A 27,625-nucleotide genomic window follows, 5' to 3' on the forward strand; every position below is an offset into this window, starting at 1 on the left:
TTACTTGTAATTCATAATTCTGTTTGGAACTCGTTTTATCAGGATAGATAGGAAATGTGCCAAAAGCTTGGCTGTCAGGCTTTGTTTCAATGACCCCTTCTAGACTGATGTGGTGGACACCACAAGGATCCTCCACGTATCTACCATAATGAGTATGACCAGCAAAGAAGCATACCACACACTCATGAGACCAAATGACTGTAAGGGTGTCTCTGTAATTCCAGGCTAGGCACATGCTGTCAGAGGATTCTGGGTAAATGGGAAGATGGTTCATCATCACTGCCTTTTCTTGGTTTGTATCAGAGAATATAAGAACTTCATTCAGCCAGTTCAGCTGTTCTTGGCTGAATTCTCCATTAAACTGGAAAAACTGGGACTCAGAAAGTCCTTGAGGACTATTGAATTCTGCACTTGGATTATGCTCTTGCAGTATCTTCATCATTATGGTATCTTGGAGAACACTGATCCACACCCAAGATGCTCAAGTCATAAGCATCAAGTAAAATGAACTGGAATTTAGGGAATGGTAAAAAATGATAAGCATAATAATTCTCTGGTCTTCTAGAAACTTTACGTTAAGTTTGGAGTTTGTTAAATAGTCCCTGTTGAAGTTTTAAAATTCATGATTTCCTCATGTATAGTGAACTGGGACTTTAAGCATTGTGAATGTGTTTATAACAAGTTCTAATGACTTTTCTGGTACTTCATACTGCACATTATATCTATTAATGATATCAATAATATCTCCAAGCTGAAATATACAATAGGGTATATGTATATATATGTTAACCAGACTGAAGTGTTTTATTTAAAATAAAACTTAAAAAGGTTTAATCAAAGTCTGATTAAATTCAATTAATAACTGAAGCTCTTATAAACCTTTTAGGAAAGTCAACAGGTACATCTGAGAAAAGCAGGCAGTTATTGACAATTCCTTGATGGAAAAATAAGTTGCATATATATACAAGCTGCCTAATGATTGATTATCAAGCCGAACTCCTCTGTATCAGTTTTTTTTTTTCAAAAATAGTTTCAAGATATACTAAGAAACCATATAAACAAACAAAGAAAAAAACCTATTGCCATCGAGTTGATTCTGACTCATAGCTCTTAACCACTATACCACTAGGGTTTCCACAGAAAAAGAGAGAGAGAGAGAGAGACCTATGGGGCAGTTCTAGTCTGTCCTATAGGGTTGCAATGAGTAAATATATATATATACATATATAATGATCTTTTAATCATTCCTGATCTAGTAAAAAGATACATTCTCTTTTTTCCCTTTCCTTGATTATTAATGAGTTTGAGCATGTTTCTGTATGTTTATTATCCATACACATTTCTTTATTTGGGAATTATGTCTAAACCTAAACAGCCCCCACGTGTCTGTCAGTTTGTCGTACTGTGGGGGTTTGTGTGTTGCTGTGATGCTGGAAGATATGCCACCGGTATTCAGATACCAGCAGGGTCACCCAAGGAGGACAGGTTTCAGCTGAGCTTCCAGACTAAGACAGACTAAGAAGAGAGACCTGGCAGTCTGCTTCTGAAAAGCATTAGTCAATGAAAAGCTTATGAATAGCAGCGGAACATTGTCTGATATAGTGCTGGAAGATGAGCCCCCCAGGTTGGAAGGCACTCAAAAGACGACTGGGGAAGAGCTGCCCCCTCAAAGCAGAGTCAACCTTAATGATGTGGATGGAGTAAAGCTTTCGGGACCTTCATTTGCTGATGTGGCATGACTCAAAATGAGAAGAAACAGCTCCAAACATCCATTAATCATCAGAACCTGGAATGTACGAAGTATGAATCTAGGAAAATTAGAAATCATCAAAAGTTAAATGGGAAACCCGATAACTGGGAGCTCCTAAAAATCAAACACCTATGCTCATCTAAAGACTTCTCCAAAAGAGTAAAAAGACCACCTACAGACTGGGAAAGAATTTTCAGCTATGACATCTCCGACCAGCGCCTGATCTCTAAAATCTGCATGATTCTGTCAAAACTCCACCACAAAAAGACAAACAACCCAATCAAGAAGTGGGCAAAGGATATGAACACACATTTCACTAAAGAAGATATTCAGGCAGCCAACAGATACATGAGAAAATGCTCTCGATCATTAGCCATTAGAAAAATGCAAATTAAAACTACGATGAGATTCCATCTCACACCAGCAAGGCTGGCATTAATCCAAAAAACACAAAATAATAAATGTTGGAGAGGCTGCAGAGAGACTGGAACTCTTATACACTGCTGGTGGGAATGTAAAATGGTACAACCACTTTGGAAATCCATCTGGCATTATCTTAAACAGTTAGAAATAGAACTACCATACAACCCAGAAATCCCACTCCTGGGAATATACCCTAGAGATACAAGAGCCTTCACACAAACAGATATATGCACACCCATGTTTATTGCAGCTCAGTTTACAATAGCAAAAAGTTGGAAGCAACCAAGGTGTCCATCTACGGATGAATGGATAAATAAATTGTGGTATATTCACACAATGGAATACTACGCATCGATAAAGAACAGTGACGAATCTGTGAAACATTTCATAACATGGAGGAACCTCGAAGGCATTATGCTGAGCGAAATTAGTCAGAGGCAAAAGGACAAATATTGTATAAGACCACTATTATAAGATCTTAAGAAATAGTAAACCTGAGAAGAACACATACTTTTGAGGTTACGAGGCGGGGAGGGAGGGAGGGTGGGAGAGGGTTTTTTATTGATTAATCAGTAGATAAGAACTGCTTTAGGTGAAGGGAAAGACAGCACTCAATACATGGAAGGTCAGCTCAATTGGACTGGACCAAAAGCAAAGAAGTTTCCGGGATAAAATGAATGCTTCAAAGGTCAGCGGAGCAAGTGCGGGGGTCTGGGGAACATGGTTTTCGGGGACTTCTAAGTCAATTGGCAAAATAATTCTATTATGAAATCATTCTGCATCCCACTTTGAAATGTGGCGTCTGGGGTCTTAAATGCTAACAAGGGGCCATCTAAGATGCAGCAATTGGTCTCAACCCACCTGGAGCAAAGGAAAATGAAGAACACCAAGGCCACACGACAACTAAGAGCCCAAGAGACAGAAAGGGCCACATGAACCAGAGACCTACATCATCCTGAGACCAGAAGAACTAGTTGGTGCCCGGCCACAATCGATGACTGCTCTGACAGGGAGCACAGCAGAGGACCCCTGAGGGAGCAGGAGATCAGTGGGATACAGACCCCAAATTCTCATAAAAAGACCAAACTTAATGGTCTGACTGAGACTGGAGGAATCCCGACGGCCATGCTCCCCAGACCTTCAGTTGACACAGGACAGGAACCATCCCCGAAGACAACTCATCAGAAATGAAAGGGACTGGTTAGCGGGTGGGAGAGAGACGCTGATGAAGAGTGAGCTAATGATATCAGGTGGACACTCGAGATTGTGTTGGCAACTCTTGTCTGGAGGGGGGATGGGAGGATAGAGAGAGAGGGAATCCGGCAAAATTGTCAAGAAAGGAGAGACTGAAAGGGCTGACTCAAGAGGGGGAGAGCAAGTGGGAGTAGGGAGTGAGATGTATGTAAACTTATATGTGACAGACTGATTGGATTTGTAAACGTTCACTTGAAGCTTAATAAAAGTTATTAAAAAAAAAAAGTGAAATGGAACGCATAAACATCGATATCCTAGAAAAAAAAAAAGGCATTAGTGAGCTGAAATGGACTGGTATTGGCCATATTGAATCAGACAATCGTATAGTCTACTATGCTGGGAATGACAACTTGAAGAGGAGCAGTGTTGCATTCATCGTCAAAAAGAACTTTTCAAAATCTATTCTGAAGTACAATGCTGTCAGTGATAGGATAATATCCATACACCTACAAGGAAGACCAGTTAATATGACTATTATTCAAATTTACCTACCAACCACTAGGGCCAAAGATGAAGAAATAGAAGATTTTTATCAGCTGCTGCCAGTCTGACATTTATCGAACATGCAATCAAGATGCATTGATAATTACTGGCGATTGGAATGCAAAAGTTGGAAACAAAGAAGAAGGATCAGTAGTTGGAAAATACGGTCTTGGTGATAGGAACAATGCCGGAGATGGAATGATAGAATTTTGCAAGACCAAGGACTTCTTCATTGCAAATACCTCCTTTCACCAACATAAATGGCGACTATACACATGGACCTTGCCAGATGGAACATGCAGAAATCAAATTGACTACATCTGTGGAAAGAGATGATGGAAAAGCTCAATATTATCAGTCAGAACAAGGCCAGGGGGCGACTGTGGAACAGACCATCAATTGCTCATATGCAAGTTCAAGCTGAAACTGAAGAAAATCAGAGCAAGTCCATGAAAACCAAAATATGACCTTGAGTGTATCACACCTGAATGTAGAGACCATCTGAAGAATAGATTTGATGCACTGAACACTACTGACTGAAGACCAGATGAGTTGCGGAATGACATCAAGGACATCATCCATGAAGAAAGCAAGAGGTCACTGAAAAGACAGGAAAGAAAGAAAAGACCAAGATGGATGTAAGAGGAGACTCCAAAACTTGCTCTTGAGTGTCGAGCAGCTAAAGCAAAAGGAAGAATTGATGAAGTAAAAGAACTGAACAGAAGATTTCAAAGGGCATCTCGAGAAGACAAAGAAAAGTATTATAATGACATGTGCAAAGAGCTGGAGATGGAAAACCAAAAGGGAAAAACACGCTTGGCGCTTCTCAAGCTGAAAGAACTGAAGAAAAAATTCAAGCCTCGAGTTGCAATAGTGAAGGATTCTATGGGGAAAATATTAAACGACACAGGAAGCATCAAAAGAAGATGGAAGGAATACACAGAGTCATTATACCAAAAAGAATTAGTCGATATCCAACCATTTCAAGAGGTGGCATATGATCAGGAACCGATGGTACTGAAGGAAGAACTCCAAGCTGCTCTGAAGGCATTGGCGAAAAACAAGGCTCCAGGAATTGATGGAATATCAATTGAGGTGTTTCAACAAACAGATGCAGCCCTGGAGGTGCTCACTCGTCTATGCCAAGAAATATGGAAGACAGCTTCCTGGCCAACTGACTGGAAGAGATCCATATTTATGCCTATTCCCAAGAAAGGTGATCCAACCAAACGTGGAAATTATAGAACAATATCATTAATATCACACGCAAGCAAAATTTTGCTGAAGATCATTCAAAAACAGCTGCAGCAGTATATCGACAGGGAACTGCCAGAAATTCAGGCTGGTTTCAGAAGAGGACGTGGAACCAGGGATATCATTGCTGACATCACATGGATCCTGGCTGAAAGCAGAGAATACCAGGAGGATGTTTACCTGTGTTTTATTGACTATGCAAAGGCATTCGACTGTGTGGATCATAACAAACTACGGATAACACTGCAAAGAATAAGAATTCCAGAACACCTAATTGTGCTCATGAGGAACCTTTACATAGTTCAAGAGGCAGTTGTTTAGACAGAACAAGGGGAAACTGATTGGTTTAAAGTCAGAAAAGGTGTGCATCAGGGTTGTGTTCTTTCACCATACCTATTCAATCTGTATGCTGAACAAATAATACAAGAAGCTGGACTATATGAAGAAGAATGGGGCATCAGGATTGGAGGAAGACTTATTAACAACCTGCGTTATGCAGATGACACAACCTTGCTTGCTGAAAGTGAAGAGGACTTGAAGCACTTACTAATGAAGATCAAAGACCACAGCCTTCAGTATGGACTGCACCCCAACATAAAGAAAACACAAATCCTCACAACTGGGCCAATGAGCAACATCATGATAAAAAGACAAAAGATCGAAGTTGTCAAGGATTTCATTTTACTTGGATCCCCAATCAACAGCCATGGAAGCAGCAGTCAAGAAATCAAAAGATGCATTGCATTGGGTAAATCTGCTGCAAAGGACCTCTTCAAAGTGTTGAAAAGCAAAGATGTCACTCTGCAGACTAAGGTGCGCCTGACCCAAGCCATGGTATTTTCAATCCCATCATATGCATGTGAAAGCTGGACAATGAATAAGGAAGACTGAAGAAGAGTTGGCGCCTTCGAATTGTGGTGTTGGTGAAGAATATTGAATATACCATGGACTGCTGAAAGAACGAACAAATCTATCTTGGAAGAAGTGTGGCCAGAATGCTCCTTAGAGGCAAGGATGGCGAGACTGAGTCTTACATACTTTGGACACATCAGGAGGGATCAGTCCCTGGAGAAGGACATCATGCTTGGCAGAGTACAGGGTCAGCGGAAAAGAGGAAGACCCTCAACAAGGTGGATTGACACAGTGGCTGCAACAATGAGCTCAAGCATAACAACGACTGTAAGGATGGCGCAGGACCGGGCAGTGTTTCATTCTGTTGTGTATAGGGTCGCTATGAGTTGGAACCGACTTGACGGCACCTAACAACAACAAACTAAACAGAAATGAATTTTGCTGGAAATAGTTGGGAGGAGGGGCTTACAGAATTAGTGAGAAGGCTGGAGAACCAAGCTAGCAAAAGAAAGGCTGGGTAATGAAGAAAGAAGTAAAGCTAACAGCATAGGACTAATATGCTGTCACTGGCCATCCTTGGCACAACCCACTGTCACTGTCTTGGGATTCGCAGTACTACCGTGAATAAATTCCCAGTTGTTCCTATGTCTTTGAATCAGTCCCTCAAGATTCAGAGTCCTGGGTGGCAGCACCTGATTGACTGAGCCTAGGTCACATGCTGTACTGTAGCATTCAGTGGGTAAGAGCAAGATTCTCTGGTCCCCTTGGCTCTTACAGAGGAAAATGGGACCTTGCTTTCCTCCAGTACTTGCCTGTATTAGCCCTTTGGTTACCCAATTATTTTCTGCTTTGAATTTTTTGTTGACATCATGTGTTTTCACTAACAGAAGGCATGCTGATTGAAGGACCAATTCAGAATTTTTGGTATGAGTTATGGATTTTGATACCCATTATCTGGGATCACATACGTCCTTCAGGACCCCGGACATTTTAAATACTGCTGATATGAGTCAATGATAAAATCTTTTAATTTCTTGAAAATTTGCAGAACATAAGGTAAAACATGAAGGCACCTGGCAATAACTTCGCTTACATTTTATTCTAGTCTCCTTCTTAGCTTTTTTATTATTTTTCATGAAGCTTTTCAAAACAGGGTACAATGTATTCTTCCTTGCTGCAAAAGCAGTACTTACAGCCCAAATAAATAAAGCCAAGGGATTTTTTATCTCAGGAAAATTACCACTGCAATGCTTTCTTCATTACTCCAAAACAGTACTGACAGGCCAAATAAATAAAGCTAAAGGAATTTGAATTTCAGGAAAATCACCACTAGTATGAATTCTTCATACAACAAATGCAGTACTAACAGCTAAGAAGCAGAAAAGGTGCCCTGGAATATTGCAGAACTTGCTCGTAGCAGTGCATTCCACCTGCTACATGTGGAAGAAATGATTGGCCCTAAGACTGAATGCGGGGTAAGAGTCTCTTGAAAAGTAGCACTGCAATGCGTTATTCTTTATGGCAAAAGCATTATTTACTGTTCAGAAGCTAGGAAAGCATGGAGCCAGTAATACTTGGAAACAATGAATGGCATCAAGGAGAAAATGGCCACTGTGACTGAATGAAGACTAAGAATAGTTTAGTCTCCGGGTAAGTACATTCTCAAAAGAACATAATAGCTGGGAAACACAGCAAGCAGGCTTATTCCACAGAAATAAAGGAAAATCTGTCAAAACTTTAGAAAATTTACACATCCAGGAGGCACCATCTAAGACTATGCTCAATCTACACAAAAACGAGGCTCCAACTCAGGGTTCTTGAGTTTCACACATGTCAGAAGCCTCCTACCTTGAGGCTAACCCATTTCTGTGGAGTCAATTCTGACTCATAGTGACCCTATAGGACAGAGTAGAACTGCCTCATAGAGTTTCCAAGGAGCTCTTAATCACTATGCAACCAGGGTTCCTCCTTCCCAAAGAAATCCAGAGGCATAAAAAGTGGTTGGAATACTGTCTTAGTTGTCTGGTGCTGCTATAACAAATACCAAATGGGATGGCTTTAATGAACAGACGTTTATTCTCTCAGAGTCTAGTAGGCTAGAAGTTCTAATTCAGGGAGCCAGCTGCAGGGTAAAGCTTTCTCTCTCTGTCAGCTCTTGAGGAAGGTCCTTATCATCAATCTTCCCTTGGTCCAGGAGCTTCTCCACGCAGGAACCTCAGGTCCAAAGGATGCACTCTGCTCCTTGCGCTGCTTTCTTGGTGGTATGATGTCCCTGTGTCTCTCTACTCCTCTCTTTTATATCTCAAAAGAGATTGGCTCAAAATGCAATCCAATCTTGTAGATTGAGTCCTGCCTCATTAACATAACTGCCGCTAATCCCACCTCATTAACATCATAGAGATAGGATTTTCAACACATATGAAAATCATATCAGTTGACAAAATGATGGACAATCACCCAATACTGGGAATCATGGCCTAGCCAAATTGACACACATATTTTTGGAGGACACAATTCAATCCATGACAGATACCATATATCCCATGGCCATCAAGGGTTAGATGGGTGTTCAGATGCTGGGTATGCCCTCTCCAAAAAGACAAATATCTTTTGTTCAGTTTTTCTATTGCATTTTTTTTTTTTTACTTATTTACTTATTAGAGCACTTTTCATATTGGGGATATTAACATTTTGTCATCTGTGTTGCATATATCTTTTTTTTCTTTTTTCAGTCTTATTTATCCTGGATATTTTTGTGACAAAGTTACTTTTTAAGTGACCCCAACCAGTTCTTTCCTGTGTAATCTGATACAATCCCCATAGCATTGTTTTTTAACCAAACAAGCCTAGCTGTGCTAATTAAAAAAAAAAAAAAAAAAAAAACGTCAATTTAACCAGGCAGTCTGTATATAGATGAGTGTGATTTGGTGCACAAATACATCTTTGCCTGATTTCGACCTAACATGGTCCCTTTATAAAAGGTGCTATAAAATTTACTCAACAGATTTCTTCTTTTAGAAGTGAAACATGCTAGCTAAAAATAGCTTGATAGGCAGTTCGAGCTCGGGTTGCAGTCTTGCATGTTGAGGTATTTCTTCTGTACTTCTGGAAGCCTGCAGCATAACTCAGCGTTGGAAGAACTAGGACCCAAGGAGGCTGTGAGGCTGATGAGGGATTTCTTGTTTGAGCCCATATTTTTACGTATCTTTTCAGTAAACCTCCATAATATAGGTGATTTGTGAGTGTTTTTTCCCCCAGTGTGGTTAAGGACTTTCATCATTTTAAGCTTCTTACTGCTTTAAATCACTTAAAAGAAATGGTGGTATAACACAATTTATTCTGTTATGCATCTCCTATGTTAGATATTACTTGACAGTCAGTTTCAGAATTTGTTAGGCATTATATCTGTCAAAAAAATTTCTTCCTTAACGCATAGCCTAGCATGTTCTTGCTTATCTACGTCCCTTTTACTCCAGGGAAAGCCCCTTATTTCTTACTAAAGTGATCCACAATCCTCCTTACTGACCAAAGTTCCCCAGGAGGAGTTAAAGTTCTTCCTTTTCTAGAAAGCCTCAGGACAGGTATTTGTAAAACTTTGAAGAGATGTAGTTGAACCTTTTATATGCCTTAGTTGAAGAAATGGGTGTGAGACCAGAAGAAATTAGCTTCCATATAAACCTAGAGAGACAGGCTGGGATTATAAAGAAAACCAGAACGTGTTTTCCGAAAGACTCAGTGGGCAAATAAATCCATACTTCCAAATCAATACTCTCCAAAGCTCATGGAGAAAAATAATGATTTCAGGGTAGCGTAGTTTTCAAAATTTACTACTTACCGTTAAATTCAGTAAGTAGTACCCAATGGTGTTTCAAAAAATTCCTGAGTGAGCTCTCACCAGTTTTTTTCTGATCTTCTCAACTACAGTAATATTTGCTTCTCTATTTTTGTCAGGAGATACACATGGGTGGGAAATCCCTCCTCTGATATTTTTCTGGATTGGAAAGATGGATGTCTCAGTACTGGATAAACAATGTGAACATACCATTTTCTCACCAGCAGGTTGATTTCTAAAATATTAAGCTATAATTTCCTGTTGCGCCCTATAGTATTGAACTTGCAGACAAGTGCGTACCAGTAGACAGCTTAAAATCATGTGTCCCCATCTGAGCTGGAACTGTATTTGCATTTTTAGTGGGTTGTTAGTGAAACACTGTTTTTAAGATGGAGGCTCCTGGAGGTGGGTTTTGTGTGTGTGTGTGTGTAGAATTTTTTATGCCATGAATTAATTCTGGAATGATATCTTTTCTCAGAGTTACTGTAGTCCCTTTTTCCTACACATGGAGAATAATTGGACTCTTTGTTCAGCTTACTGTTTCCCCAGAGAAAATGAGGCAGGGAGGGGTGGAGGAGTAACTTCAGAAGGAATTCACAAAGGCAGGCTAGAGGAAATTTAATTTTAGCCGTGAAAAGGAGCAAAATTCAACTCCTCCTCCCTGTATTAAGTAGGAAAGGTGACTCCTCTCCCAGTTACAAGTGTATTTTCTGCCAGAGCTGCCTTGTTGAGGATGTGAGTTAGCTGAAATACGTTATGTATAGAAGACCACAGAGAAACGGGCACATTTGATTGGTCCTTGGCTGGACTTTATCACGATTAGCCAAAGCCAAAATGATTCTCTATGGATCACGTGTAATTTTGATACCATGTATACTTTGTTGTCTCATCTCCTGTCCCTGATTTGGACTTTCTTTTTATTTCAACATATATTTCCCATAAGATCCTTCATTTATGTGGTCTTTGTTTTGGAATTCTTCTGCACCCTCACTTTTACGGATTAAATTGTGTCCCCCCAAAATATGTGTTGTAAATCCTAACCCCTATACATGTGACTGTGATCCCATCTTGGAACAGGGGTTTCTTTGTTATGTTCATGAAGCCATATCAGTGTATGGTATGTTTTAAGGCAATCACTTTTGAGATGTAAAAAGAGCAGATTAGGCACAGAGAAGGAAGGACAAAGTTGGACAAGAAATCAAGGAACAGCAGCTAAATAGACACCATGACCTTCCCCCAGAGCTGACAGAGTAAGAAAACCTTCCCCTAGAACTGGAGCCCTGAATTCAGACTTCTACCTCCTAAAATGTGAGAAAATAAATCTCTGTTCATTAAATCCACCCACTTGTGGTATTTCTGTTACAGCAGCACTAATAAACTAAAACACTCACCTTGTCCCAGTCCCTGCCCTTGTTTTTAGCTCTATCACTCTTTCCTTCTGTTGCTGTCTTTATTATTTCTTCTCTCCTCCTGCTCCTTTTCTACTTCTTTACTCTTCTTTCTCTACAAAGGCAGGTCTTTAAAAAAAAAAACTGTCAGCGTAGAGCTGTGTTTCATAGTGTTTTCAAAGGCTGATTTTTTGCAAGTAGATCGCCAGGCTTTTCTTCTCAGGCACCTCTGGTTGTGAGACAGGTAGGGTTAACTGCGCTGGCGGAACAAAAGTGCTATTAAGAGATTACCATCTAGAAGTTGGGTAAATAAGAACCATAACCTGTCAACAGGAGATAAGGCTGAAACAACCAGTGAATTACTATCTCCTTCTTAGTGTTTTTTCTAGTCCCTTGCCCCTTTACAGGCTCCTACATGCACAGAAGAACAAAGTGTGACCTCAGTGTTTTGGCTCTGGAAAGCTGTCCCTAACTACTCCGTCAGGTGTGAAGTGCCCTTCCTAGGTGCTTCCACAGGTGCTCTCACCACACGCCTTGTGTTGGCTCGTTCACCTGACTTTGTCCACAGCCAACATGAGGGCATAGAATGTGCATTTAAACTGCATCCTCCATGCTGGTCATGGGCTTTGTGTAGAGTGGATACTTAGAAAATTCGCATTGAATACATGAATGGGCACAAGAATGACATCTTTTAGGGCAGCAGAGAAAGGGAAGCTTAAGTTGTTGCAACCCTATACCCAAGAACAAACTTTTGCTATTGAGCTGGGAAAATGTCCCTTTGAACTCAAATTGTGTTTGGGAGCCTTCTTGGTGTTAAGGGGAGTTATAGAGAGCTGCAATATCAGCGGATGGGAAGTAAAAAGGAGGAGGGAAATGCTGACTCATTCCCTGGAGCTGGGGCAGTGGACAATACTAAAGCCACACACCAGACAATGGGGAGAAACTATCCATCCGCCCATGGAAATCAGTGAAACAAAAGAGGGATGGGTAGATACCCACCCTTGCCTCCTGTGCTACTCTGAATCTCAGTCTGTTTGTGTTAACTGAGGCTTTATATTTACAGACCTTTATGTTCTGCTCCTCCCACTCTCTGCAGGATAATAAAATGGGGTAGAAATACTGGGACAGGTTCTGGCTTGTCCTATTCTGTGAGAGCCATTTATAGAAGTTGGGTGCAAACTGTGGGGAGTTGGACTTGGAAAGGGGGTGGATTGGAGCAGGTGACTGCTGTTTTTTCTTATGAACTCAGAAGAATATTGAATATACCACGGACTGCCAGAAGAATGAATAAATCTGTCTTGGAAGAAGTACAACCAGAATGCTCCTTAGAAACAAAGATGGCAGGACTATATCTCACATACTTTGGACATGTTATCAGGAGGAATCAGTCCCTGGAGAAGGACATCATGCTTGGTAAAGTACAGGGTCAGCGAAAAAAGAGGAAGACCCTCAACGAGATGGATTCACATAGAGGCTGCAGCAATGGGCTCAAGCATAACAATGATTGTGAGGATGGCGCAGGGCTGGGCAATGTTTCCTTCTGTTGTACCCAGGTTTGCTATGAGTCAGAACTGACTCGACGGCACCTAACAACAACAACATATATGAGTTTCTTAAATTATATGCATGGTTTATTTTGATCAACTAATAAAAAACACTTATTTTTCAAAACAAATAAGAGTTGGACAGAGATAGCAGTCATCGGGCATGCAGAGCAGCAGGAGGGAACGTTTGAATAATAATCACACTTTGGAGAAAGGCTGGTTTCATGCCTGGCTTGACTCCCTTGGGATACCACTGCTGCCTTGGAAAGATGAGTTGGGCATTGCATAAAATGAATGCTTGCACAGTTTTCCTGGATTTAGTTCTACATGGTCCAGCCTCCCTGATCCACATCTCATTCATTACTTGTCTCTCAACCCCATTAGCTGCCAAATCTGTTGCCCATTTACCTTCACGATGGTTTGTGCACTTAGTTTCTGTCCTCAGCTTCCTTTCCAGTGACAATTCATTTCTTCTTCTAGGCCCTAAAGTACTCATGATCAGCCTTTAACGTAATAGCAGCCCTCCTGACTTGACTTGGCTCCCAGGTTGTCCCTTCCAGATGCCTTCCTGTGAGGAGACTCTGTCCTGGTGTGTTAATCCTGCAAGCAGTGCCTAGACAGCCAAAAGGACCCGAGGAAGGCTTGTGTAAGGTTGATGACAGGCAGGGTAACACAACTGCTCAGTTCCTGGAGCCATACCAGTCTTCTTTTTGAGGCCTGCCTACATTCCCTTCTTACCTGTGTGACCTTGTGTAAGTTACACAACTTTCGGAGCCTCAGTTTCTTCATCTGCATATGAAAGATACTGGTAATGTTTACCATAATAAGTTGTTGGGAGGACACACTGACATGATGTATGGAAAATGACCTGTAACCACTCAATAAAAGGTAAATATCACCGTCACGATATTTATCAGGGGTGTAAATTTATACACGTTACTCTCAAATGTGCAAAAACAACAAAATATGGCTCCTTTATGTTGGTCTGTCCTTACCAAAGTGCACCCTCATTCAACCAACCCTCCTCAGCAGGATAAGGGAGATAGGGTCAGTTTCAGTCCTACCAGATGAATTTAGTTCAATTCTATTAAAAACAAAACAAAACTAAGCAAACAAACAAACAAAGGGATCAGTTTCTTTAGGTAAATTCCCATCTCTTTTGGATAAAGTGCTCAGTTTTACAGATTTCTGCATTTTTCTCCAAGACGGCATCTGAATATGAGGTTTAAGTGATCTCTTGGTGGTGGAAGGAGTTGTGGGGTTTTTAGTGTCTTTTGGATCCTTGCTGGTCTCTGCTATTTCATGGCTGGTCTGGGCTGCTCCCTGCACTGGTGGTGATCACTGAGGCGAACTGGTGCCATCCCAAGGTGTTCTGCTGGTGTCTGATGCTGAAGTCTCCAGGTGATAGAACTCACGAACTATTCCTTGCTGACGTGGCTCTGTCCTTTTAGCACTGCATAAGTCCAGATGTGACTCCTGTAGATTCCTTGGACAAGGAATCCTAATGCATAGACCATAGGCAGTGGCGTGATAGAAAATGATTAATGTTTGGTTCTGGGTTGAGGGGGAACCCTGCCTTGCAGTATTTGCAGATTTCTGTGGTATAAATGCTCCCCTCTTGGCATTTCAAGCTATCAGTGTGATGTCACTGATTGTGGAGTTGGGAAGAGACACACAATACAGATATCATAGATGTAAATAGTCTCAAAAAAACCAAAACCAAACTTTTGCCAATAAGTTGATTCTGACTCCTAGCGACCCTATAAGACAGAGTAGAACTGCCACATAGAATTTCCAAGGATGGCCTGGTTGATTCAAACTGCAGATCTTTTGGTTAGCAGCCGTAGCCCTTAACCACCGGGCTTAAGAGCGTAGATGATAGTAAAATGTGATGAATTTTAAGTATTTATTGCTTTGTTTTTAATAGAATTTATTTAATTTGAAGTTTAATTGAGGAGCCCTGGTGGTCCAGTGGTCAAGCGCTCAGCTGCTGATGAAAAGGCCGGAGTTTGAACTCATCAGCCACTCAAAGGGAGAAAGATCTGGCAGTCTACTTCCTTAAGAATCACAACCTTGGAAACCCCCTGGGGGCAGTTCTACTCTGCCCTACAGGGTCATTATGAGCCAGATTTGACTTGATGGCAATGGGTTTGGTTTTTGGTGTGTTTAACCACTGGTTTGAAAACTTTTAAAAAATTTAATGGTCAACTCTCTGAACTGGTGAGTCAGTTCTGGCCCACCCCTGACAGGTAACCTTATCTCCTTTGTCACTACAGCTTCTGGTAAACACCTAGTCAGACCCTCAACTAAATTCCAAGTTCCCTTTAGGGTAGCTTGGGAGAGCTAAATTGAGACCCACCCTCTATTGTCCACAAGCTGAAGCAGAAGCAACGGGAGACAAAATATTCTCTCAAATACTAAAAAGGAAGTGAGGCGCAAGCCCTTCTGCCCTTGGCTTTAACCTCGGACTATGTAATGTACTTCCTTCCTGGTGGAATCAGGCAAATATGCAGAATGACTTATTCTCCTAGGCTTTTGAGGCAAGTTCACTCAATGCCCAATTCACAGAAGCCCATATCTCCAAATGAGAAATTCACCAAGTATACTTTTATTTTATTTAATTGACTAGTTTTCCTAATAGCATTTTAAGGAAAAGTGTTAAAATTTGCCTCCTGCAACAGCTAGAGGAAAGGGGCAGAAAGAGAGGGAACTGTCTTAAATGCTTTTCTAGGAGCCCGCATTGAGTTCTTCTTGCTGTTCATCTTGCAGAGTCCTTTTCTCTGCTCTGTGTCACCCTTTCTTTCTGTGGAGATTCAACCAGTTCTTTCTCTGGTTCTACAGCCAAGTCTGTCTCTTAGGGCTTCTTTCTCATATACTGGTTGTAGGAGAGAATGCTGTTGCTAGGCTCTTCCACTGGAGGCTTTTCCTTGTAAGGTTTTTTGTTTTGTTTTGTTAGACAAGGCAAAGCAAAACAAAACAGAGATTGGCTGGCAAAAATAACAAAGCCAAGGGAGTTCCGGAGATTAAAGTCAGCACCAAGCATTCCTCATAGCACTGGTCTCTGTTTACATAGAGACCTCATAATCTGTTCTTAATCACCTAGTCATTTTAAAATGTCAGGCTCAAGTACCTGGGCTTGCAGGTATTGAGAAACCACTGAACGCTTAAGTAAGTATGAAAATGAAAATATTTGATCTGTTTTAGAAACTCAACTATGGTAGCCACATATAAGGACCAAAAGGGGAAATTTGCAAGCAGGGAATCTGGTTAAGAGTTCATTGGAACCCAGGTGACGATGACAGCCTGAACTTGGATAATGGAAGTGACCGAATTTTAAGATTCCTTTCTTGGCTACACTCATTTAGTGGACCTCCTTTTTACTCTCTATCATGGTACCCTATTTGTTTCTTTCCTAGGATGTATTTATTTGTAATTATTTGAAATTTGTGATTATTTGCTTACTTATCATCTGCTCCCCCATTGACAGTAAGCTCCATGAGAGCAGGTCCATGTCTGTTTCATTTGCCAAAGTTATTTTCATTGTCAAGGAACCCTGGAGGCACAGTGGTTAAGTGCTTGGCTGCTAATTGAAAGGCTGGCAGTTAGAACCCACTAGCTGCTCCATGGGAAAAAGATGTGGCAATCTGTTTCTATAAAGATTACGGCCTTGGAAACTATATAGGGCAGTTCTACTCTGCCCTATATGGTCACTATGATTCGTTATAGACTCAATAGCAATAGGTTTGGCTTGGTTTTAGTCTCATTGTCTAGCATATAACAGGTACTCCACAACCATCTGTAGAAGAAAGAGTGGACTTGAGAAGAAAGGAAGGATTTTCATCTGTGCGAGAAGCTTAGCTATGTTTTAAGGCAAGGGAAATGTGCTCACAGAGAAAGAGGAGTAGAAATTACAGGGGGGAGATGATAATAAAAAGACGGTGCAGATTCCTGGAGAAGCAGGAACAAATGGGATAAAAAACGCAAGCAGAGAAGTTGGCTTTGACTAGGAAAAGGGCTCCTCTTCTTCTGACATGGGAGAAAAGCAATAGGTGGGGGTAGAGGTTTATTGGGTTTATGGGTGATAAGACTGTCTTTCCTAGAGTAGTGGAAGGTGTGTGTGTGTGAGAGAGAGAGAGAGAGAGAATATAAGAAAGCAAGATTAAAAGAAAGAGGAGAAAATGAAGGAAAATAACTAGAATTACAAGGAGGGGAAGAATAATTAGAATTGGAAGAAGAAAATGGAGAGAGAGAATTAGAATTGGAAGAAAAGGATGAGGAAGAAGAGGAAGAGGAAGAAACAGAAGAATTAGGAGAAGGAGAATTAGAAGCAGAAGAAGGAGGAAGAAGGGGAAGAAGGAGAACTAGAATTAGAATTGAAAGAAGGAGGAGGAGGAGGAGGGGAAATAGGCAAATTAAGTTTTTAAGGAGGTAGTGAAAATTTAACAAAAGTACACCAAGGAAAGGAATAAGTTGCTGACCAAAAATGCCTAAAAAAAATTTCTGAGGGGAGAGCCCAGCTGAGGAATAGTATGCACAAATTAACCTAGCCCCAAATATTTTATTTTTCTATCAATTATATGTGGTATCTCTTGATTCCCTATGTTGTAAGATTGGGGCATTGCCACCTCTACTCTTCCCTTCAGCTTTTTGAATACGTTTTATTTTGTAACTTTTGTCATTTATACTTTTTATATGGTTAAAGTTCATAGCATTTATTTTCTCTTTTGTAACTGTAATTAAGGCTTCTGTGCTTTATCAGTGGGTTCTATAAGATTAAGTCTAGAAAATAGTTCTTGTAGTATTAAGATTATGTTAATATTGTTTACCGCCCAAACATATTTATTTTCTTGTACAACTTTTTGTTTTGCCTGTGGTTTCTAATTGCCTTTTTTTTTGCATTTTCTGCTTTCATTATATGCTTAACTCTTCCAGTGTCTCAATGATCAAATATCTAGATTTCTCCTTTCTTCTGAATACACCCTCCTTGGACTCTTCCTGTTCCAACATGGGCTGGTTGCTCTCTAGAATGGGTGCAAACCTGTTATCCTGAACTTACCTTCATGACTTCCCTAAGTTGAATCTACTCTGTTCACGACCTATTTGTCTTCCTCCTTTTTGGTTGATTAATTCATTACAAATCCCTAAAGTAACTATATAAGAAAGGGTATATGTGAGGTAAACTTTCTAAGTCCCTATGTGTCTAAAATATGCCTATGTTGCCTTTATGTTGATTAGTAGTTTGGTTGGGTTAAAAATTCTAGGGTGAAAAAAATTTTACTTGAAAACTTCAGAGACAGTGATCTATTGTCTTCTAGTATTCAGTGAAGCTGATGACTGTGTTTTTATTATGTTGTTGTTTTTAGTTGCTGTAGCATTGGCTCCAACTCATGCGACCTTATGTATAACAAAAGGACATGTTGCCTGCTCCTGCACCATCTTCATGATCTTTGGTTTGTTTGAGTCCATCATCACAGCTATTGTGTCAATCCATCTCAATAAGGATTCCCTTGCTTTCACTGACCCTCACTTTACCGAACATTGTGCCCTTTTCTAACGATTGGCTTCCCTAATGATATGTCCAAAGTGAGTGAGTCAAAGTCTGGCCATACTCGCTTCTAAGGAGCATTCTGGTTCTATTTCTTCTAAGATAGATTTGTTTGTTCTTCTGGCAGTTCATAGTATATTCAACATCACAGTTCTAATGTATCAATTCCTCTTTTGCCTTCCTTTTTCATTATTCACCTTTTGCATGTGAGTTGATTGAAAGATCATGGCTTGATTCAGATGCTATCAAATTGTATTTTCCAATAGTTCTTTTTGCTCTCTGCATTCTTTTATACCATCTTATGACTTGAAGGCAGTGGGTTTGGTTTTTTTGTTTTGTTTTGTTTTATTCTTTTATATTAATTTTTCATAGAAGCTAGCTGGCAAACTGCATCTATGAGAATCCTCTCTCTAGGGATATTAATGGGATTTTTTTTGAACTTTTAGTCTCTCTTTTTAGGCCATATTCTCTAAGTTAGTCATTTGGTTTATTCTCACCACTGGAGCCCTGGTGGCCCAGTGGTTAAGAGCTTGGCTACTAAGAAAAAGGTTGGCAGTTCGAATCCACCAGTTGCTCCTTGGAAACCCTGTGGGGCAGTTCTATTCTGTCCTACAGGGCCACTATGAGTTGGAATTGACTCGATGGCAGCGGGTGCAACAGGTTATGTTCCATATTAGAAGTTTTCTTCAGATTTCTGGTAATCTTTGCTTGACAATCATGATTCAGAATGGGAGCAATCTGATTTTCTGATTAGAGTTTCCATTTGGAATCTCTGAGTTATGTCTTGTTAACTCTGAGTTTTCCCATCAGGGTGATTTGGCTGGACTATTTTGGGGGAAAACTCTGATAATCATGCTAAATCTTTCCATTTGGACTAGCCTGATTCTCTAGAGAAATATCTTTTGATCTCCTGCCTAGAGAGCAAGGCCTGCATACTAAGAACCTGGTAGCTAGTGACAGAAGAGGATTGGAGGATTGCTGGGGGGAGGGGAGAGAAGGAGGCTAGGGAGGGCAGGAGTAGGGGTCATTCAGCTGGTAGTTATTCACTTAATCCATGCATTTTCAGGATAGTACTGACATCCTCAAGGATGCAGGGCTTCCCCCAGAGTAGAGACTCTGAACTTTTCCAATCTACTGCCATTGTTGGCAAAGGGAAGTAACTCAGTGACAGGGAATAGCAATAAAAATCTATCTGCTTTACTGCCCTCCTAAATTTTGTGCTGTTGGATTATCTCCATTTCTTCTTACGTTTATGCCTTTAAAAACTATCTATCTACCTACCTACTTATTCCTTTACTGTGGCTTTACAGGGGTTTCTGGAGAGAGCAAATTTATACTTTTTTCTTTAATCCTTTGTCCACCTTTCCAAAATCCTGTCTATAACTTTTTATTCCTTGATATAATTTTAATGGGTTTGGGAGGAAGAGGATGTGTCTGTAAGGCAGATCTAGGATGCCTTGTTATTGACAATTACATCCTTACACTACCTATCCCAGTGCATTCTGGATACTAAATACTTAATGAAAAAAAAAATGAATATTAGTTAAATTAAAAATAGAGAAATTGAAAATTTTCATTGTTTTTGTGATTTAAAGTTGATTGAACATTAGCAGTGTACTGGAAGATATTATATAAAAAATATATATATATAACTCTCTCTAGTGCCTTTCTTCTTTTCCAACTAAACTCAGAACAAAGAATCTTTATGACTAGTCCCTTTGCTTTCACATTTAAATAAGCCTCCAGGGAACAACAGCCAAACAAATTTATTATGGCTTGTAAATCAGCAATATTAAAACCAGTTTAAGCTGCTCCCACTTGAAGTGTTGAGAGGGAGGGTTCCGTGTGGCCGGGGATGGGGGGGGGGTGGGGGGAGGGGGTTGATCCCTGCCTCCCCTAGTATGGATCACAGTTAAAATAGATGATGTTAATAAGTAGCTTTATCAATGGGTACACTCAATTCACACAACATTGGTCCCCTGTTTCAAACACATTTGGCTGTATCTTCATTATGTGGCCGAACACTCTTAAACAAGCACTTTTGCTTTGGTGTATGACGAGTTAAACTGGATGAAAATTGCCTACTTAAAAAAAAAATTTTTTTAGCCTACTTGTCTCTTATAAAATACCTACCTGCGTTGAAGTGAGGATAAAATGAGTTAATAATGACTAAGTCCTACAGACCCCTTTAATTTATAGGCTTATGCAAATATAAAGGAACACTATTTTTTTTTAACATATTAAAGCAGAACCTATCGAACTAGGGACGGACCTCTGATGGCACAAAGTGGTTGAGCGCTCAGCTGCTAACTGAAAGGTCCGCGGTTTAAACCCACCAGGGGCTTCACAGAAGAAAGATGTAGCAATCTGCTTCTGTAAAGATTTACAGCCTTGGGAACCCTATGGGGCAGTTCTGCTCTGTCCTACAGGGTGCTGATGGGCCAGAATTTACTCGATGGTAATGAGTTTTTTGATATTGGACTAAAAGATTTAGTGAGGGCAATGTACTTTTAAAAAACAGCAGAGACAAGAACTCCTGAGTCCCCTGCCTCTTGAGTAGCTCATGAATTAGAAGTAATGCACTGATTAGAACTTTTGGGCATAACATTTCTACTTCTAAATATTCTAGCTTTTATTTTGTGCTCTGTTAAAGAAAAGGTGTTAGCTGAGATCCTGACTTAATGTAGGCTTCACTCTTTCAAAGCTTCCTATATTTTACTTGGCTTCTTTCCTGACACCAAAGTTAAACCTAAGTTCCAAGATCTCACTGCTCATCCCATGAAATTATTTTGTAAACAACAAGTCAGATCAGATTTAGGAGGTTTGTCTACATTTGTCTAACTATTCAAAATGCTCAATGGTACCAGTATTTTTCTTACAGAGTTCTCTATAATGTCAAGGGCTGTTGGTCATTTTAGTCAAATGTCATTGCTTTTCATAAAACCCAAGTCTGTGCTTTAGTTGTTCTGAACTTGGATTCTTGATACTGAAAAGGCTTAACACATGCTACCCAGTGAGAGTCAGTTGGAAGACAGACACAAAGCCATTCTCAAGAATGTCTTCTTTTATTTCTGAAATACCTTTTGACCGCTAAAAAAAGCGTTCATCCTTTCCTTTTGTTTCTATGAGTGTGTTCATAGAAACATAGAAAAGGAGAGAGAGCTTTGTACCCAGAGAGCTTTTTCTTTTCTTCTTTTCCTTCTGCATGAAAGACTTCATTGTTCCACCTCCACAGTTTACTGCAGGCCCTGGAGAAAGTAGCAAAAGATCAAGAAAAAGAGAAGAATGATTACCGACATGTATTTTCAGAGTGGCAAACTCTGACTAAATGAGAAATACGTTGATGTGTGAAAGAGGATCCTTGTTATATTTTACAGTCTAATGTGGCTTGCTTTATCATTAGTGCCTCTAGTACGGCTTGCACTTGATTTAATCAAGAACGAAGCCTTTAAGCTGACTCTATAAACCCACAACACAATAGTTAGTTGTCAGCTGTGATTACATTTAATTAGTGTAGTGGAAAATGTATCCTTTTTTTTTTTTCCACCTCTTTCCCTACCCAACCCTGCCCCCCACCACCACCCTGTCCTTCCCTTTTTATTTTTGGTAGCTTTTCTTAGAGAAGTGTTTTTTTCTTTTTTTCCCCTCCCTTATTTCCTAGTTCTGGAGAACAAAAATGCAAATATACACATGAAGTGAGAATATGTACCTAGATATTTAATTTTTTTTTTTAATATATTTTAAAATAAATCACACACAATCTGCTGTGCTGGCTGCTTTTGTGTAACTATAACCAGATTCCTCAAATTTGGAATTATCAATGCATAATTTTGACCATAAATCTGCAAAGAGCCTTAGGAGGGAAAACAAGGTATGATGGAGCCAGGAGGATGGTTGTAGTGGTGGTAGACAACCAAACTTTCTTATACAGAACCGTGAAATATCTAATCCACGGAGACCTTTGGATGAAAATTACAGTAGTCAGATGACAAAACCAGTGCTAAAGGAAAGCTGCTAGTGGCTTAATTCATTAGGGTTCTTTTGGTTGCACTATTGGGAAGTACAATAAATTATGAATTTAAATAAGATTAATGTTGTCTTGTTGCTGTTGTTCTTGATATCTGCCATCCACTTGGCCCCTGACTCCTGGTACCCATGAACAGTGGAATGAAAGGCTGCCTTGTCCTGGGCCATCCCCACTGTAAACATCTAAATTGAGTGGGAAAAATCCAATCGAAGAATTCTTTCTGAGTGTTTTCTCAGAAATTTCTGGATTGGATAACTGGTTCCTCTACGTGAGAGAAAGAACACCTGATGCAGGGCAGCTTGGAGAGAAAAGGAGATCAGATGTTCAGTTTTTGATAGGTGAATTGTGCCTAAGTGCCATCCAATAGAGCTGTTTAATGGAAATTGACTCTTATTTATGGGTGAGAGGCCAGAGCTGGAGCCATAGACCTGGGAATCACTAGCAGGTGTATTCAAGACTCTAGGAGGGACTGATATCACCTAGGAGAATAGGTAGACTAGGGAGCACAATGGGTCAAGTCTGGAACCCGAGGGGAATTCCAGTAATTAATGATAATAGGAAAGAACATTATCTGTGAGGAAACAGAATTGTGAGGTTTGAAAAGGCTCAGGGGAGTGCAGTATCACTGAAGCTATGTTTATAAGTCCACTTGAACAATTAAGTTACCCTGAAGACAATGCTAGCTTGATAATACTTCCTTCCCAGGTGGGGTAAGGATTTCCATCAGGAAGGTGAATAGCACTGTCCTCACCCTCAATTCCAAGTGATTTTAACCAGTCACCATATCTTTTTGGGGGAAGTAATCATGAGCCCTGGTGGCACGGCAGTTAAGCTTCGGCTGCTAGCTAAAGTGTCGGCAGTTTGAATTCCCCAGCCTCTCCTTAGAAAGCCTGTGGGGCACTTCTACTCTGTCCTGTAGGGTCACTCTGACTTGGAATTGATTGGATAGCAAAAGCTTTTTTTTTCTTTTTTTAATCATGGGACTAAAGGATTAAAAGTAGCTTTTATTTCTAAAAGGTAGCTCCAATTGAAGGTGAAATGGTAGTTAATAAATGTATACATTTATTGATGCCAAATCAAGACATTTTTCTACCAGAAAGAAAAAATAAATAAGAGAATATGGAATCTGGTTCTAATTCTCCAGTTCCATTTTTAGCCTATTATTACATTATATTTGACCCATTTTTATAAATATACATGGAGCACACGTGCACACAAACTGTTGATTTTTTGCAAAGTAAATATAACCAATTTCTCATCTATTTCTGTGCTAGGTATTTTTGATAGTATTACATGAGACCTGACTATTTACCAACGACCTTAGGCATCTTGGCAAAATATCTGGAAAAGTCAGCTGCATAGTTAGTTTCTTGTTTATTTATTTATTCTTTCTAATGTTGCAGTCATTTTTTTTCTCTCAATCTATTTTCTAGTCCCCAACCAATGCCCGAATGTGAGTCTCTGTGAATTCAATGGGCCATGCATACAGGAGAAATTTGGTCACAAGTTCCCAGTTTTTGGAAGAGACTTCAAAATTAATTTTATGTAATTGACAATGATGTCTAAAAACCTAGTCTTTTTTTAACCTGAAAACCTCAATGTCTAATTTTTTTTAGGTAATAAAATGTTAGTCTCAGATGAGCAAATTCCTTCTTTGAATTCTATTTGAAAAACAGAACTAGAAAGAAGAGAAAATTCACTTCTTTAAATAATTGTATCAAGTAGTGATAAAATGAAACTTCCTAGTGTGAGAAAAAACACGGGCCAGGGAGAATCAAATTTGTTCCTTCCCTTAGAAGGAGCTAATCTTGGGAAGAAGATATTCTTCTAACTTTCAAGGTTTTGTTTTTCCCACTGGTTAAGTGATTGGATTGTGGTATTATTTTTTTTTTTTTAATTGTGGTAAGTATTTATATATAAAACCAAAAACCCATTGCCGTTGAGTTGATTACGACTTATAGCAACCATATAGGACAGAGTAGAACTGCTCCATAGGGTTTCCAAGGAGTGGCTGGTGGATTCATACTTCCGACCTTTTGGTTAGCAACTATAGCTCTTAACTGCTTTGCCACCAGGGCTTCATATATACATACCAAAACATTTGCCATTTCAACATTTTTTACATGTACAATGTAGTGACATTATGTTCATCATGTTGTGCAATCAACACCATTATCTATTTCCAAATGTTTCCATCACCCATAACAGAAACTCAGGCCCCTTTAAGCAATCACTCCCGCTTTTCCCCTCCTTCCTGCCCGTGGCTACCATTAATAAACTTTGGTCTCTATATGTTTCCCAAATTCTAGATATTTCATATAAGTGAGATCATACAATATTTTGTTCTTTTGTGACTGACTTATTTTACTTAGCATGTTTTCAAGGTTCATCCATGCTGTAGCATTTACCAGGATTTTATTGTTCTTTATGGCTGAGTAATACTGCACCACGTTTTGTTTATCCATTCATCTGAAATTGATGGACATTTAGGTCGTTTCTACCTTTTGGCTGTTGTGAATAGCACTACAAGTATCTGCAAGTATCTGTTTGTGTCTGTTTTCAATTTGTTTGAGTATATATCCATGAGTGGAATTGCTGGAATCACCAAACTGTTTTTCACAGTGGCCGCACCATTTTACAATACCACCATCTGCTAGATATTTTTTGTTATTGTTCCTTCTAGTTTCTATGTTTTGCAATTCCAACTATAATTGCATTACTTGATAGCCAGTAATCTGAGTCACAGATGTTCAATTAATCAACATCCATTAAGCCAACTACTAGATAACCTCTGCTGTCCACTCTCACTGTACAACATGCTGGATGGCGCCCACTGCAGAAGAATACCAGCATCCAGAAGACTAATATGTTTGTTCATTTTTGCCCCTGTCGGTTGAGTTATATGCTTACCAAGGTAGGCTGAGTTTGTTTCCCAAACTGTTCATGCTAGTGGTATTTTCTATTGAAATTGCATGATTTATTAAATATTATGAAAACCAAAGAAATTTGAGTATGAAAAGAACTATTTCTATGAGAACTAAACTAAATGCTTTGGATAAGATCAATAAAGATGAGCTGTGCAATACAAAAAGATATGGGTAAGGCATGATAAAAAATTAGAAACTACTTAAGTGTCTAGAGAAGTCTATTTTCATGTTTCTTCATAGGTGACCTTAATGTTTTTATTCTACTTTAAACTGAAACTAGAGATCAAAGGTGATGTTTTTTGTAAGAAAATAACAGAATTCCAATCAGACTGTAAGAAAATGTTCTAGAACAAAAGGTTGGTGAATGAATACACAAACGTTTGAAGCAAAAATAGTTTATTTTTTAGGTATACATATATAATTTCTTATGTTTCCTCACTTAGACTTTTTTTTTTTTTTAATTTACAAATTAACTACCAGTCTTGATTGTGTCCAAATAAAAGGATTTTACTCTAATTTGTCATAGTGAAGTCAGCATCAGGGCCAAAGTTTCCTGACTGTACTAATGAATAGTGTGAATAAGACCATGGAGAACAAGCTTTTTTCTGACATTAAATAAAAATTTATTTCAAAGCTAATTGCAAATTATTGGGTAGTGGAATTGTTTTCTGGGTTTGAATCTTGCCTCCTGTTTTTACTGTTACTTAATGCCTTTGAGCATGGCTTCTACCACTGAGAACTTGCAATAATAATCATATGAATTCACTGGGTTAAGAGGATTAAGCCTGTTAATATACATAAAGAACAACATCTGACTTACAGAAGAAACTAAAAACATCATATTATTATTATCCATTATAGTAGGTTTCAGTGTTTCTACTTACCGATTCTTTTCTGTTGTTAATGATGGGCCCTGGAAATTGATGGATGAAAAAGACCAAATTTCATACTCCTTTTGGGAGTCGCTAAGGCAAATTTGAGAGAACAGTAGGATGGCCGGGACCATGTAATTTGATTATATGGTGGCTGTAGGTTAAAGTCTAGTATGGTAGCCAGTCATAACTAAACCTTCAGTTAGGGGTCAATGATCAAGAACAAAAAGTAAGGATTATTACTTTTTTTTTTTAAGAGACTTTTTTTTATAGCAGTTTTACAGAAAAGTTGAGCAGAAAGTAGAGAATTCTCATATACCCTCCTCCCCCTGCATATTATTTCTCTTGTTATTAACAACTTGCATTCCTGTGGTGCATTTGTTACAACTGATAAAGCAATATAGGTACATTATTATTAACAAAATCCATAGTTTACATTAACTCAGTGCTGTCGAGTCGATTCCGACTCATAGAGACCCTATAGGACAGAGTAGAACTGCCCCATAGAGTTTCCAAGGAGTGCCTGGCAGATTCGAACTGCCGGTTCATAATATATGTTACACAGTATTACAGATTTTGACCAACGCATGGTGTCATGTGCCCACTCTTACAGTATCACGTGGAATAGTTTGTGAGAGATTGGTATTTGCAGCAAAATCTTCTAAGTTCTCCACAGCATGACACTGTGGCTGAAGGTGATGGGCTCCTTCCTATAGTTACCCCAGGTACGTCCTAGGTCTGCTCTCCACTGCAGTAAGACTAAGCCCTTTAAAGCCTAAGTTAGATCATGTCACTCCTCTGCTCAAAACCACACAATGGCTTTCTCACTCAGAGAAAAAGCCAAATTTTTTACAGTGACCTGCAAGGCTCTGCAAAGATTCAGCCCTTGGATTACTTCTCTGCACTCATCTCTTACTATGCCCTTATTCACTCTCCTCCAGCCACAGGGGAGGACCACATCCTTGATCTTTTAAAAAGGCAAGTGCTCTCTGACCCTAGGGCATTTGTTGTTCCCTCTGCGCTCTGTTCTACTCTTGATGGCTGCTTGGCCTGCTCCCTCCCCTCCTTCAGGTCTTACTTTCCCAGTGAGGCCTACCTTGACCACTTCTCACACCCCTACACCCTCTATTCCTTTTGCCTGCCTACTTTTTCCTTTTATATAACTTGCTTACTTACAATCTTGCTTATTTCTTACTGTCTGTTTCCCTTTACTAGAGTGTAAGTTCTACAAGGGCAGGGATCTTTATCTGTTTTGTTCACTTAAGTATCCTGAGTGCCTAGAACACTGCTTGGCATATGTTAAATAGACAGACAGACATATAGATAGACAGATGATAACTAGTTAGCTGTTGCCAAGTTGCCTCCAATTCATGGCAAGCTTATGTACGATGGAAAGAAGCATTGCCTGGTCCTGTGTCATCCTCATCATAGCTAGCATATTCGGGTTCACGTTGGGGCTATTGTGCCGGTCCAT

At 39.6% G+C, this 27,625-nt stretch overlaps 1 pseudogene; it reads right to left on the minus strand.

Annotated features, from left to right (window-relative positions):
• On the minus strand, positions 1 to 27,625 carry LOC126082495 (manganese-dependent ADP-ribose/CDP-alcohol diphosphatase-like; annotated as a pseudogene).

Source organism: Elephas maximus, chromosome 9, assembly GCF_024166365.1.
Source record: "Elephas maximus indicus isolate mEleMax1 chromosome 9, mEleMax1 primary haplotype, whole genome shotgun sequence".
Classification (NCBI taxonomy): Eukaryota; Metazoa; Chordata; class Mammalia; order Proboscidea; family Elephantidae; genus Elephas; species Elephas maximus.